Source organism: Giraffa tippelskirchi, chromosome 13, assembly GCF_054371585.1.
Source record: "Giraffa tippelskirchi isolate mGirTip1 chromosome 13, T2T-mGirTip1v1.2.pri, whole genome shotgun sequence".
Lineage (NCBI taxonomy): Eukaryota > Metazoa > Chordata > Mammalia > Artiodactyla > Giraffidae > Giraffa > Giraffa tippelskirchi.
Window position 1 is genome coordinate 38,478,622 of NC_137287.1, and position 15,303 is coordinate 38,493,924.

The 15,303-nt window shown below is 44.2% G+C and overlaps 1 protein-coding gene and 1 long non-coding RNA gene across 2 annotated transcripts in view; both read right to left on the reverse strand.

Annotated features, from left to right (window-relative positions):
* Positions 1-1,710: 1,710 nt before the first annotated feature.
* Positions 1,711-6,343, reverse strand: LOC145531768 (uncharacterized). Its single transcript, XR_014072725.1, has 2 exons — positions 3,374-6,343; positions 1,711-2,097 (listed from the first exon to the last, which is right to left on the reverse strand). It is a non-coding gene; the product is annotated as an uncharacterized LOC145531768 (long non-coding RNA).
* A 7,203-nt stretch (positions 6,344-13,546) lies between these two features.
* The window catches only part of ZNF75A (zinc finger protein 75A), a 29,162-nt gene continuing 27,405 nt past the window's right edge, over positions 13,547-15,303 (reverse strand). The window contains exon 10 of the mRNA XM_081555058.1: positions 13,547-13,673. The gene's annotated coding sequence lies outside the window, so the exon portion shown is untranslated. The remainder of the gene's footprint in view (positions 13,674-15,303) is intronic.

The following is a 15,303-nucleotide window of genomic DNA, read 5'->3' on the forward strand; positions in this document are numbered from 1 at the left end:
TGGGATCGGCTTAAGGTCATAGGCCTAACCCTGAGCCATCATCTAACCAAGGAGAACCTCCTGGGGAGTAGATGAGTTCTGAAGTTGAAAGATCTTATACTGAACTTTAACCCACTCTCCCCAGATTTGCTTGGGTGCATAACACATCCTTCATGGAATAGCTCTGCACATCTCAGTGTTCTCTGCCTACTAGCTAGGGACCCACTGACAGAACAGATTTCCAAGGTCCTTCCAGGTCCTTTTACATACCTCAGTGTTGAGAGTCCTTGGGAAGAGATGTGCCAAAGGCTTGAAGGACCCCCTAGCACTGTGTGTGCACTCAGGCCCTTGCTGAATTGCAGGCATTCGGGTCCGGTGTGGGCACTGGAGAGCAGACATGGTGGGGGGAGGAGCAGCAGACTTGCTGGGAGGAGAGGCAAGCTGAGTGGAGGTGCTTTCCCTGGGGTGCACATGGAATCCAGTCTTTCTACTCCAGGGTGAAGCTCCCTGAGCTCCAAGCTAGAGCATTCAGACAGCTGGAATGATAGCCTCAGACATTCCAAGGTACCCAACATAGGACTCCTCTGTGTGTTCCTTGACAGGACCTACAAGCTCTTTGCTTTCATCTCTTCTGATAAAGAACAAGATGAGAACTCACAGCCATCACACATCTGTCAAGCAGTCAACACCTGAAGAAGAGAGAACACTGGGACAGGGGTGCTCTGAGTGACCAAAGCTAATGTTTGGTGCCTATGGCAGCTTTTTTGTTTGATGTTAAGTTGATCCTTGAAGCACATGGGTTTGAACTGTGAGGTTCCACTCACATGTGAAGCCTACTGAATAACTCGGTACTAAAGTACAAGATCCATGCCTGGTTGAAGTTTCAGAACCACAGATCCAGAGGGCCAACAGTAAAGTCATACACAAATTTTCAACTGTCCAGCAGCTGGCACCCCCAACCTACTCCATGTTGCTCAAGAATCAACTGTATTTTCATTCCTGAATTTACTATATGTCAATTTTGTGCCCAAAACTGAAGATTCAAGGCTACACAGGACAAAGCCACTGCCCTCTTGATGCTTATATTCTAATGGATGCAGACAGACAACAACAAACCAAGTAACTCTACCTTGTGATACATGCTGTGAAGCACAGCGCTCAGAGTGGTGAGAGCAGACATGACTGACTGAACAAAAGTGAAGGTCAAGAGAAGAGAAAGCCCTTGTGCAAGCTTGGGTTTCAAAATGTGGGAGCTGTGGAGAGATCCAAGAGAATATTGTACAAGTGCCTACTAACTCAAAGAAGAGTAAGACTCAGGAACTCCCTGGTGGTCCAGTAGTTAGAACTCCACGCTTTCACTGCCAAGGGCACAGGCTCGATCCCTGGTTGGGGAACTAGGATTCCACAAGCCGCATGGTGCAGCCAAAAAGATAAAAGACCAGAAATATGAGCTTCTCCTTTAAGGAGGATAAAGAGCTTTGATGCTGGGTAATGCTTACTTATCATAGTTACAGGATGAAGGAAATTTCTAAACATTTCCCTTACTCCACGTAAGAAAATAAATTTAAAAAAAACAGAAAAAAAAAAGGGGGGACTTCCCTGGGAGTCCACGGGTTGAGTCCTTGCTTCTACTGCAGGGGATGGGGAGGCAAGTTTGACCCTGGGTTGGGGAACTAAAATCCTGCAAGATGCACAATGCAGTCAAAAAAGAAACTATTGTTCCCTAATCTACTAACATTAAAAATATGCATATTTATTTATTTGGCTGCACCGAGTCTTAGTTGCAGCATGTGGGATCTTTCAGTTGCAGCATATGAACTCAGTTTTGGCATGTGCGATCGAGTTCCCTGATCAGAGATTGAACTCAGGCCCCCTGCCTTGGGAGTGCAGAGTCCTAGCCACTGAATTACCTGGGAAGTCCCAATCTACTAACATTTTTTTAAAGATTGTTTTAAAGATTAAAATATCTAACTCTTCTCTTCATGAACAATAAATATCCATCAGATGCTTCGGTGTACAAGTCATTGTTGTTATTCAGTCGTTAAGTCTTGTCCAACTCTTTGCAACTCCATGAACTGCAGCACACCAGGCTTCCCTGTCCAAGTCGTAGACAAATACCTAGTGTGAAAATCATGATGTTGGAAATGTTATTTATTTGCTTAAAAACTCAACAGAAAGATTCCTTACTAAGTTCTTCCTTGAAGGTGCAGGGTATTCGAATACAATAAACCTTTACATTTTTGTACTAGTGCTTAGACCTGAGCTGTTCGAGATTCATCATCCTACAGTGGTGGAAATGAGAAGTGATTCTGATAGCTTTCCTACATCTGAAACTGAGTGAAAGAGCTGGCTTGCATAATTCCTCTCACAAGACCCAGATGGGAAAATAGCTTTAAGTGAAGTGCAGGCACTATCATTATGGATGAATTAAATTATACAGGAGGAAAGCCTGACAAAATGCCTATGGAAAGAAATTCAATGCAGCCCAGTACCCTTGTCCACTGGAGAATTCATACACAAAAAAACCCTACATGTACACGGGGTTTGTTTGATACTTCGAACAGCACTCCAGCCTTGCTCTCCACTGAACCCACACAGGGAAGAAACTATAAAAGTGCCAAGTGCGGAAGAGATTCAGGAACAACACGCTTTTGTAACTTCTTTGAAAAGAAACCTAGAAAGAGTCTGGTTAAAGCTTCAACACTTTCTACTGAGGGACTTCAGAGACTACACAGGAGAGAACTCACAGAAAGAGTGCTGAGGCCTTCAGCAAATAATCACTGTGAACCCTGGAGGGAACGCTCCTGAGATAAAAGCAATGGGCAGCCCTGATCCATTACATGTGGTGGGAATGAGTCAGAGAATGCACAAGGTCCTCAGTAAACATTCGTCTGTGGTGTGTACTGGTTCAGTTAATGTCTGGAAAACCCTTTAGTGTTCAGATCTTCTGCATTACTCCTAACTGTCCAGATGGATAGAAAAGAAAAAAGTGTGAAGTCACTCAGTCGTGTCCAACTCTTTGCAACTCCATGGACAGTAGCCTACCAGGCTCCTCCGTCCATGGGATTTTCCAGGCAAGAATACTGGAGTGGGTTGCCATTTCTTCCTCCAGGAGATGTTCCCAGCCCAGGGATTAAACCCAGGTCTCCCGCATCGTAGGCAGACACTTTATCTTCCGAGCCACCAGGGAAGTCCATTAGCAGATTGGTATAAACCCCTGACAGGGTTTCTGCCATAAGTCATATGAGGTCACTGCAGAACCCGAGCAGGGCTCCTCACATGCTTCGTGCAGGGTGTGTCATTCATTCACACAAACACACTGTAGAGTTAGTAAAATACAGCAGAAAACATGTTCTCTAGGAGAACAAAGAACTAGAGCTCCAAGCCTCCTTACCTTCTGAAGAATCGAAAAGGCTTCTTAGTATTCTTGGTCTCAAGTTCTCCGGCAGAATTAAACACTGTTCTCATAGTTTCAAAAGCTGATCAAAACACCAGTAGTTTTAGTTTCCAAGCTCTCCTCCTGTACTTCCCCTCCAGTCAAAAGAGAGTGGAAGTTCTCAAGATCAGCTTGAGGTTACAGTCAGCCTAATGGCCAGAACTCTGGATATGCAATGGTCCCGAGACTGTGGCTACTGGGATGGACCAGAGCAAAGGTGTCGAAGATTTGGGAGCTAGACTAGATCAGTGATCTACTGCTCAGAAGCAACCCTGGAGCCACTTGTAAGGCTGTTAACTGAACACACAAAAAATAAAGCACCTTCTGGTTTGTCCTAGAAATCATCTGGTTACAAAGGTCATGTTAGCAAGACTGAACCCCGGGTCAAGTCGGGTTCATTTTTGAACCAAGGTTCAATAGTTTTAGTTTTATATTGTTGTTTTAGTAATCAGCTCTTATTCCTGTGATGAGGTATAGAAATGCCTTCTTCCATCCTGCACACATCCAACCCAAATTCCAAACATAAGGAATAAGACATTGTGCTGCTAACTAGTGGCTAAGACTTTCCCACTGGAGGTTTCTCATTCCCCAACTGGATTGTACTCTCCTGTGTTTCTGTCCAAGTTTCTTCCCAACTGTCACCTTTCAGTCCAGGGATAGAAGCCACCTTCCTCTTTGTACTGTGGGGGAATTTGGTGAGTTGTGTCCTGTGTTTTCTGAGGCATAACTCACAGAAGGCACAAGAGGTATTTAACAAACCATTACTTGAAGTCTACTATATTCACATGAGGAGTGGAGGGAAATCCCTACCCCCTCTCAAGCCCACTGATGGACAGAAACCCTCTCAGTGCATGAGGAGCTATGGAGCAGTGGTGCAGTGGAGGACAAAGACAAAGCAGAATAAGGTCAGAGAGAGGGAGAGATGTTTGCCTCATCCACTTCAACAACTGACCTCTTATTTGTTCCGGGTAAGCGATCCAATCTTTCTTTCCCAACACCTACAATCTTGTAAGCTCCTAAGCGTTCCCACTGGTGTTACAGTTATATCATCGCAGTGGAGCATCGAGAGGAAACTAGATCTCTTCCAAGGACCAAAGACCAGGCAGAATGACAAAGGTTTCTGAGCTCTACCAGAACAGCCAGCCCAATTAAGACAGGTCAGGTTATGCTGCAGAAACACACAGCACCAACATCCCAGTGATTTAACACAACAAAAGTTTATCTCTTGTTCCTACAAAGTTCATTACAGGTCTGGGGGACCGTCTAGAACAGATACCTCTCCCCAGTGTGGGAGGTCACCATTCCAGACTGTTCTGATCTCGTGGCTCCTATGTGCTTACATGACCGAGGCAGAAGACAGCACAAGAGTCCTGTACCAACAAATAAGTGCTTCAGCCAAGAAGTGAGACTTCTATACAGCCCACTGCTCAAAACTATCTCAGGACCCTGTCTAACCAAAAGGAGCAAAAAAGGATAACCACTTCCCTTTTTTTTTCTGGCTGTCCCACATTAGCTTACAGGATTCCAGTTCCCCAACCAAGGACTGGACCCAGGCCCTCAGCAGTGAAAGTGAGGAGTCCTAATCACTGGACCGCCAGGAAGTCCCAACCACCCCATTCTTACTGTTCACTGGGATCCAAGCTCCACGACAGTGAGCATTTTGTCTCCTTGTCCACTATCATATCCTTAGCTTAGAAAAGTACCTGGGAACTTCCCTGGTGGTCCAGTGGTTAAGAATCTGCCTTCAAATGCAAGGGACGTGGGTTCAATCCCTGGTTGGGGAACAAAGATCCCACATGCTTTGGGGCAACTAAGCCCGCTCGCCACAGAGAAGCCTGCACACTGTAACAAAGACCCACCACAGAAGAAAAAAAAAAAGAAAGCCTTGTTGAAAGTCTGCTCTTAAAAAAAACAAGCACCTGGACACATAACAAGGCCTCATTAAATCAAATGCATGAATGCAGTGCCAGCAATTAATCCATAGGTGTATCCTGGGAGAAGAGACAAGAGTCCCAGGTCTTAACACCGAGGGTGTTGGGTAACATCTATGCAGAGCTGGCTGTGCTTAGGAAATAATCCTTGACAGAGTTCATCTTGGGGAAGGAAATAAAATCTTGCTGACAGCGACACACCAACAGATCAGGTGACCTACACCATAAAGCACTGAAGCCAAGGGACAAATCAACTGAGCAAACGAGTGCTCAGCTCCTGGAAGGAGCTCCAACAGCCACAGATGCATTGGCTCCTTCAGTGTGGTCAGTCCACCCAACACCCCACTGCAGATCAGAGGGAAGGAAAGGACATGGACACTGTCTGAGACCCCACTACCAGCGTGGCTGTTAGACACTTTTCCTTCATCAATCCCTCTAGTCCTCAGAAAACCGAGTTGAACACTATCTCTATTTCATAGAGAAAATGAAGATTTAAGAGTGTTTAGGTAACCAAGAAATCAGTTTTACAAACTTGAAACAGATCCAATGTCATCCAGGCTGACTGGGCAGGGACAACATACAGATCAGTCCAACTGACCCTGTCTTCAGGTCTGACTGGTTACAGCTAAGTGACAGACAACAGATCCACTAGTTATGGGGTCTTAACAAGTCCCTAAATCTCTCTGAGCCTTAACTTTCTTGTTTCTAAGAAATATGTTAAAGACATCATTTAACTCCTTTCCTAACACTACCTGAAAGCTCCAGCAGAAACACATCTGAATCAGAGCTGTAGCTAAAAAGGTGTTATAAGAAAACCCAGCATCCAGAGAGATTCTCTGCAGTCTATGCTGCGCTGGAGAAAACAGAAACAGACAGTCCCATCTGCTTAACAGTCTAGTGTCAGCTAAGGGGGGCGGTGCGGGTTCACCCACCTTCATCTACCACTCAGCATCAGCTCCCACATCTTTGAACTTGGTCTCCTGCTCTCTGGATTCACAAAGCACCATGCCCAGTGACCCACAGGATCCTCCCTACTGCACACACTCCAGTTCCCAGACAAGCATAACCCTCTCCTTGTTCTTAATAACAAACAAAAGCCAAGTTAAAATGCAAACAGACAAAAAACTGAGAAATTGACCCTGAGTTCCCATTAATATCCATTTAGCCCTCAGGAAAGTACTCATGTCGATGGCTGTTTTATCCTATTGGCATTATGAGGTAAGGAGTCTAGTTTATTCCGGAAATTTTTTTCATCTAATATGTTGTTGTTGTTAGTTGCTAAGTGGTGTCCAACTCTTTGCGACCCCATGGACTGTAGCCTGCCATCTAATATAGCCTGAATGGTAAAAATTCCAATTCATGTCCACATGACCTCATTAGAGATAGTCTCCTTTTTTCAAACATCACCAATGAGAGGTATGATGGTGCATCAGTTCACCTGGCAGATTCTCCACCAGTAAAGTAAATTATTTCATCACAGTAAAAATTGTGCTAACAGGATTCTAGAAGTATAGAAGTTAAAAGGTTCATAAAGGAAGTCAAAACCATGTCAATTTTGCAAACACTGTCTAATGACAAAAGTAAGAAAATTCAACTTGGTTTCTGGAAAACTTTATATTAAAATTCATTTCTGCCCCAAAAGACTATTGAAACTGCTAAGTCAGCTACCTGAAAGACAATGTATGTAATGAAACACGTATATCACTGCTTTTTATTTTGGAAAACTATGCTACAAATGTTTCTATCATATGTGCTTAACAGTGGCTGGAAGATCAATGAAAAACAGTATTTACCTCTGTGACCTCAGAAGACTGGTGACTCATGACTGCATCTGCTATTTGAAGCTGGTGTTGCTATTTTGTCAGCTACAATCCCAAAAGCTTTTTCCCTTACTCAGGTTCTTAGAACACCTATTTTCCTAAGGAATTCAGTGATAGTTCTAAGTAAAAACAGTAAGTAGTACAACTAACTACTACTGTTTCCTCTCACAGTCAACCCTAATTTCTTTCTGTGAAACATGATGTTTATATCACCAAATTTTCCACTGGTAAAAAATTCTTCATGCTTAATTTTGAAATTTTTCAAAAACTTAAGGGTTAAACTCTGGTTGGTAAATTTTTTAGACTAAGAACACTGGATAAGCTTTTCTTCACTGGTGTCAAAGTCTTGAGCATTTATTGAAGCTTGCATGTGTTATAGATGGGTTCTCCGGTGTTTAATAAGGTGGGAATTTTGACTGAATTTTCTTCCACATTCATGACATGTAAAGGGTTTCTCTCCTGTGTGAGTTCTTTGATGTGTGTGGAGATGTGAATTTTGACTGAAGCTTTTCCCACACCAAGAGCATCTATATGGTTTTACTCCTTCGTGTGTTGTTAAGTGCTTATTAAGATCTGACCTCCATCTAAACCTCTTGTCACACTGTTGACATTTATACGGTTTCTCCTCAGTGTGAATTCTTTGGTGCTTAATAAGGTCAGAGCTAACTCTGAAGCTTTTTCCACATTCCTGACATTTGAAAGGCTTCTCTGTTGCACGTTCTTTCTTATGAAGCTCCATAAGTTTCAGCAGCTCTTCTTCCCACCAGTTGGAAAGTTTCTTTCTTTCCTTCACTGGAAAATCTTGGTGCCATTTCCCCAGCCTATGCACATCACCATGATTTTCTTTGCCCGTTGTTTTCTGATGAACATTCACACTGGCTTTTTTTGATACTATGTCTCCTGGTGCTTGTATTTCTAAGTCAGAAAGACACATAGGTTGATGATTTTCCATGTCATTTTTCAGCTTTATCTCTGTTGGAATAAACATAAGAATCAGTCTACTGTATGTCAGAGCAAGATAACTATGGGGACAGAAAAAAAGCACAATATTCACTGATTAAAAAATACATATATAGGGAAGTAGAATCTTAAAATGTTAAGCCCTTGGAAAGGTTCCTAATCTAGGCACATTTTTCCTCTTCCCATGGTATTATTTACCTGAAAGCAGCTCTCCAGGATTATCTTTGAACACTGGAGATCCTTGAATATATGGCTCTTCCCCTTGCTCTAAACAGGAGATCACTTTAGGTTTGGGGAGCACAAATAATGCTGTGAAATAAAAAACTAAGGTCAATGACTAGAACTAATGGTTCACTAATTTCAGACTACTTCAGAAAAAGCAAAGATACTTTAACAGTTTGTTACCCTGAATGGTTAAATGGATACTCTCATATCCAATATTAAGTTTACATTATACTGCATTTGTGAGTAGGCATGAAAAGCAAAGAGTGAGAAATGAACCTAGATCAATGGGAATCCAGTGTAAGTTCCACATCTTCTGACACCAATTCTCCACATTCAACTAAGGTGTAACCAAACTCTAGAGCCTTGCAGGAAACACAGACTGGTGCTTTTACGTCTTCAGGAAGACTTATACCAGATAAGACCAGGTTTGGGGAGTCAATGTGAAGGTCAGTGGGCATGTATCATGCACAAATGATACATGCCATCATTATACTAACTTTTTATTTAGTTCTCAAGCACCAAACACTGGACTAGAAAAGATTTCTACTACTCCCATAGGTCACTGGTTCACATACAGGTGGAGGAAATGGGCAAGAATTACTTAGTGAACTTACTCCAAATTGTACTGCCAAGATGGAAAGTATTCATCACTCAGTCATTCCATAAATACATACTGAGTGGTTATGGTGCACCAGGCACCCTCTATGTACCAGGGACACAGTGGAGAATAAGCCAAATCCCCTGATACCAAGGAGCTTATTGTCTCACGCAGAGTCAGACAAGCTAACATCAACAGACAAGCAAATGTCAGGAAGTGATCAATGTTTTGAAGAAAACTAAGAGAGGGTAAGAGAACATTTAAGATTCTGTTTCTGTGAAGCTATTTTAGATAAGGCTGTGAGAAAAACTTCTTTTAGAAAATGATATCTGAGCAGAACGCTAAAGTGAATTTTGTCATGTGACAGAAAAGTGTACCAGGCAGAGGGTAAGAGAAAGAAATGAGCACTTGATGTCCATGAAACAGCAAGATGACAAAAGTGAAGAAAGAGGCCAGAGCAAGAGCACAAGTGACAAGAGATGACAGCAGGAAGATGAAAAGCCAGATCTTGGAGGGTCCTGGGGGCCGTGGTAAGGAATTTGGTTCTAATACTGAATGTGTTGAGAAGTTATCATAGGTTGTTTTTTTTTTTTTTTTATGAATTTATTTATTTTAGTTGGGGGCTAATTACTTACAATATTGTAATAGTTTTTGCCATACATTTTTTTTTTTTAAAGTTCTACCAGTTTATTGCTATCAACCCATCACCCTCCACCCTCATGCACACGTGCTCAGTCACATAATCCCATGGTGTGCAGCCCGCCAGGCTCCTCTGTCCATGGACTTTTCTAGGCAATATTGGAGTGGGTTGCCATTTCCTTCTCCTATGACAGGTTTTTAAGCAGAAAATGTCATGATCTGATTAGGCTTTATTTTTTGGCCGGGTCATGTAGCTTTTGGGATATTAGTTCCGCAACCAGGGACTGAATCCACATTCTTGGCATTGAAAATGAGAAGCCCTAACCAATGTCAGGACTGTCAGGAAATTCCCCATGATTAGGTTTTTAAAAGACTCCGGCTGCTGTGTGGAAAACAGCAGGAGTGATGACAATGGGTGCCAGTAAGAAAGTACTGAGGTGAACCTTGTGGCTGAGATGAGGATGCTAACAGCCTAAGAGCCTGAGACATGATCCAATTCAAACTACGGTGTGATTGTGGAGCCAAGATGATCAGTGATGTTAGTAGTGGGGTATGATGACAACATCACAGTAAAAAATGATCCAGGGGTTTTCCGGCCTGAACTCTGGGTTAATAGTTGTGTCTTTCAGGGAGACAGGAGAGAGTAGAGCAAAGTAGATTTGAAGAGAACAAGAATTTTGGATAAGGAATGAACATGTGAACTTGGCAGAAGCTCCAGAATCAATGAGCTACTGAAACAGAGACTCTCTCATGGGGGTAAAAGTAAACCAAGAATGTGACAGATTAGTCCATTCCTATGCAAAGGGAAGAGGAGAATCTTTACCTAGAGAGATGACAGTCTCATAGTTTTCATGCATTACGTCATTGTAGAGGGCCTTCTGAGTGGGATCCAGTAGTTCCCATTCTTCCTGGGAAAAGTATATGGCCACCTCCTCAAATGTCAACAAACTCTAAAGAAAAGAATGGCTTTAACTCAGAATTTGCCACTTCAAAGACAGCCCAACCACCTGGCCCATGATTTACATGTTAGCCAGATATTAAAGGAACAGCAAATGATACTTTTTAAAGTGAGGCAGAAAAGAAAGAGGGAAGGGGTCAGCAAACAGCCCAGTTCCCCTGGGAGATCATCTGAGTTAACATGCTTTTGAACACCTTCTGGGCAGGGTGGGTCATGGACAGCAGGGAGAGGCAGCCCCAAGAAGCTGGAAAGCACAGCTCACCTGGGACTCTGGCAGGCTGAACTCAGGTGCCACTGTCCAGTCTTTGGTGTTTGTTTGCTCAGGAAGGGCTAGGATCTGGTAAGTAGGTACCACTGTGGGTGAAAAAGCACCAAGGAAATTTCTCTTACTTCTGTTTCTAAACATACTCAGGGCTCATTTCTAAAACGTAAAAGATTCCCATGTTTTCAGGATTGATGAGATACCTTTACAAGTGTGTGTGGTGTCTAGAAATGGCTCTCTCCTTGTAAATAAAAACCATTCAACCTACCAGCCCCTAAAAAACAGGTTCCCTAATCTTCCTGAGCAAATTTATGAAAGGAAAAAACCTGTAAGTTATCCTGTCATGACATGAATTGAGAACAAAATACTCAGGGAATCTAGTGTACAGTAAGAAATGTTGCTTTAGCTTTTTAAAGCTACAGGACAAGGACAAGGTGGGCCCAATCCTCACTACTTTTCTAAAGAACTGAGTTCCCAGTATCATTACCAGGGTTCTGTGGCTTGGATATTTCTGTATCTTAGGCCAACCCCCACTCTCAACCCCACATGACCTATTTTTTTTTTTTAATATTTATTTATTTGGTTGCATCAGGTCTTTGTTGTAACATGTGGAATCTTTTGTTGTGGTGCATGGACTCTCTAGTTGTGGCACATGGGCTTAGGAGTCGAGGTGTATGGACTTTGTTGCTGCAAGGCATGTGGGATCTTTGTTCCCTGACCAGGGATTGAACTTGTGTCTGCATGAACTTTGCAATCTGCATTGCAAAGCAGATTCTTAACCACTGGACCACCAGGGAAGTCCTCCACATGACCTATTCTACCACCACCTGGGGGGGCATCCTAATTGGTAATGTAGCTGCATTAGTAGATCCACAGGGCAGAGTAACCAGAGAGTGCTCACACATTCTGGCTTAAATTATACCCCACCTCCCAGGAGAAAAGTAACATGAAGCTCCTTACCCCTCTCACATACGGACTCAGGTTCTTTGTGGGTATTCCTGCTCAGTGGCTCTTGTAGACCCTGGTGTATATTCCAAACTTCTTCCTCCTGGGACACACCCAGTGGCTGGGACTCTGCTGGCTTCAGCTGGAAGCCTGGGGCCTCTGCAGCTTCTCCCAAGAGCACTGCCTCCTTTCCCAGCTCCTGGACTGCAACCTAGAAATAACCCCCATACTTGTTACCACAGAACTGACTTTTGGTTTGGGCTTGATGGGAGAGGCAGGAAAAAAGCAAAAAGTGCAGACTGTGGGGAAAGAGGGAGACACTGAAGGAAATGACGCAAAGACCTAGAGATACCAGCCACCAATTTTCCACAAGAACTATCCATAAAACATGGGAAAATTGGAAGAAACCTGAAAAGGGTGTGGTTACTACCAGATCTCCAAGACAGCAGTCCCACCCTCTGAATTCAGCCTAGTTCGGCCCGCTAACAGTTAGGGCTGCACAGGCCACCTGTTCTCGTGTTGCCTTGACAGGCTTTCTCTCCCAACTTAGATCCTTGCCCTAGTGGTTTCCTGTCTTCTAATTCTCTCAAAAGATTAAAGAATTGAATTTAAAAGTTGTCCTGTCAACCAGATTTTCCACATGGTCAAGGAAGATTCTCACAGACAATGGGGATGAAATGGAGGAAAAAAGCGGGAGAAAAGAGCCATAGCTCTGACCTATGTTCAAATAATTTTGACAAACATGTGCCCTCCCGGTATTCACAGTGGGCCTGAGGCCAGCTGGTGAGCTGTCACCTGCCCAAGGCCATGTCCTAGACCCCCACTCAGAGCCGAGCCAGGAACAATTACTCAGAGAGGGCAGTGGAGACTCTCGCCTACAGTACAGAGGACACTATTCCTCAGGGTCTTTCTTCTCTCAGCTACTCTGCTGGGATTTCAAATCTTTCTTTCCCTGTGTTCTTTCTACTTTTTCCTCTTCTTGGGCAGTCATCCCCATGTTGTTTGGTTTTTTTCCCTTCTCTTTAATAGCTTTGCTCTCCTTTAAGTCTCTGAGTCCCTTTTCTGATCTGCCCTGAACTCTCCAGCTCCTTAGTGCCTTTTGTTTGTTTCTAAGAATTTGAGGTCCCTCTCCTTGGCCAAGCCGGACTAGGCTCATTACCCTCAACATACCCTGGCTCTAAAGAGAGCAAAACTCAACTCTGTCCCTAAGGCCACGGAAGTCTGCCAGGATCTCTGAATCCTATGGGCTGACTATGGCTGAGGGTCTGTGCTTTCAGTTCCTGCTTCACAAGTGCTAAAGGAACAATACAATAGTGACCTAGACCACTTTTTCTCCCAATTAACTGCCCCAATATATCCACCTTTACTCTATATCACTGCACATCAAGAATCTTTCTCCTCACCCCATTCCTCATTTGGCCAGTTTCCCTTTGCAAGTTTTCTACCAGGACCACAGCCTCCTTGATGCTCTGTGGATGGTGCTTCTATATGAGAGTCTGGGTGTCCCCAGGCAGAATGGTCAGGAACTGCTTTAGCACCACAAGTTCCAAGATCTGCTCTTCTGAATGTATCTCTGGCCTCAGCCACCGACGGTATAATTCCTGGAGCTGGTCACCAGCCTCCCGGGGTCCAGCTGCTTCATGATAGAGGAAGTTCCGGAAGTGGTGGTGAGACCTCTCAGGACTGAGACTGTCCATCTGTGGGGCAAGTTTCCTATGCTGACCGGAGTTCTCTACCACAGGTCCGTTGGTCTCCCACAGAGCCCTGAAATTAGCATTCAAGTACTTACACACCTTCAGATCTACTGTCATCATTTTGATCTAGGAACAATTGCTCCTGTGCTGGATACACCACCAGCTCCAGATCTGACAACTGAGGCCCAGTCTGGTCTGGAACAAAATCAAGAAAACAATCTTCTTCCTAAGGCATTCAGAGCAGAAAAAAGTGCATGTCTGTAAGATGCTGTCACATGAACTTTACTACCTGCTAGTTATGAGAAAGATGAACTTTAAAAATCAACTGCCAGGGCTATGTTTCTCTTTCTATTATTCAACTTAATACAGAATAGCTTACTGAAGACAAATTCCAATAAATCACTCTGCCTTTAAAAAAATAATCAGGAAAGGTATATGGGTGAGAAAACTAATACCCACTGGCTGCAAGGAGTCTGGGGATTATCCAAAGATTTAACTGAAAAACTTCCTATGTCATCCTCTATTGTTAAGGAAAGATCAGGGGAATATTCTGAGTTTGTCTGAAATTTTAACATATTGTCCTAGTCTGTCTTTAGTAAGAGGATACAACTTCTATAACCTTTATCCTTCTGGGAAGATGAAAGCCTTCACTTACTGGACCTTTTGAGGAGCTCCTTTCCATTGTATCAAAACTGGTAGGAGAGCTGCAACAATGAGACCAGAGTGGAAAGAAAGTAATTAGGAAAATGGAGCCTTATTCTTCTGAAAAAGCATCCCTCAATTAATTAATTGTTCAACATTTATTTTGGCATTTCTTTGCAAGACATATAAAAAACACTATGTAGAAGATTTATATCTGTATTTTAAATTTCTCTTGATCTAGGAAAAAACTACAGCTGACCCTTGTTCACAAACTGTTTATTCAAATGTCAAGTGGTGAGACTTCCCTGTGGTCCAGAGGTTAAGAATCTGCCTTCCACTGCAGGGGACGTGGATTTGATCCCTGGTCAGGTAACTAAGAGACGACACGCCCCAGGGCAAGTGAGTCTAGCAGGTAACTAGGGAAAGCCCACCGGCTACAAAGAGCCCGCACGCTGCAAAGACCCAGCAGTCAAAGGATTAAAAAAAAAAAGGAGCCCACGTGAGTGGTAATTACATTCAACTGCTACTGATTCCTTTCCGATTCTCCAAGGGTCCTTTAGACCTCTGAGCGATGCTGGTGGGGGTGGGGGGAAAGAGCTGTCTGTCTTACTTTGCCTGAGATGACCAGCAGAAAGGGCACAGAAATTCTGCCCAGGAAGCCGCGGTATTCACAAACGGCCGGCTCCCAATGGCTGGCGGCTCAGGGGACGCACGGGACACTAAACGGGCTTTCGCAACACGGAAGCTGACCTCTAAGCCTGGGCCTCTCATTTCTCCCGCGGTCACATCAGCCAGTAAAGGAAACACCGGTGGAGGCAGCAAAGTGGATACTACTCGGGGCTCGCCGGAGCACTGGGCCTACGGGCAGTATCCGAGAGGCCTCCAGCTGCGCGGCACTGGGCGCCACCGGCGCAAAGAGTGCAGAAAGCAGCCTCAGGAGCCTGACGGCGGGTCTAGCCCGGGTCAGTCCGGCTGCCCGGCTCGCAAACGCCCCCGGCTGCCCAGAGATGGCTGGACAGCTTCGGCGGCTTCGGAGCTGGTGCCGAACTGGAAGCCGCCTCTAAATTACCTCAGACAGCCTGGCTTCCTAGAAGCCGCTCCCTCTTCCCAGGATTCAACCGCAAGTCACCTCCGGTCTAACAGCGGCTCTGAGGAGGACAGCCGCCGCCTCACCGCCTAGCGCGCCACTCAGAGGCTAGCGGCAGGGAAAGAGA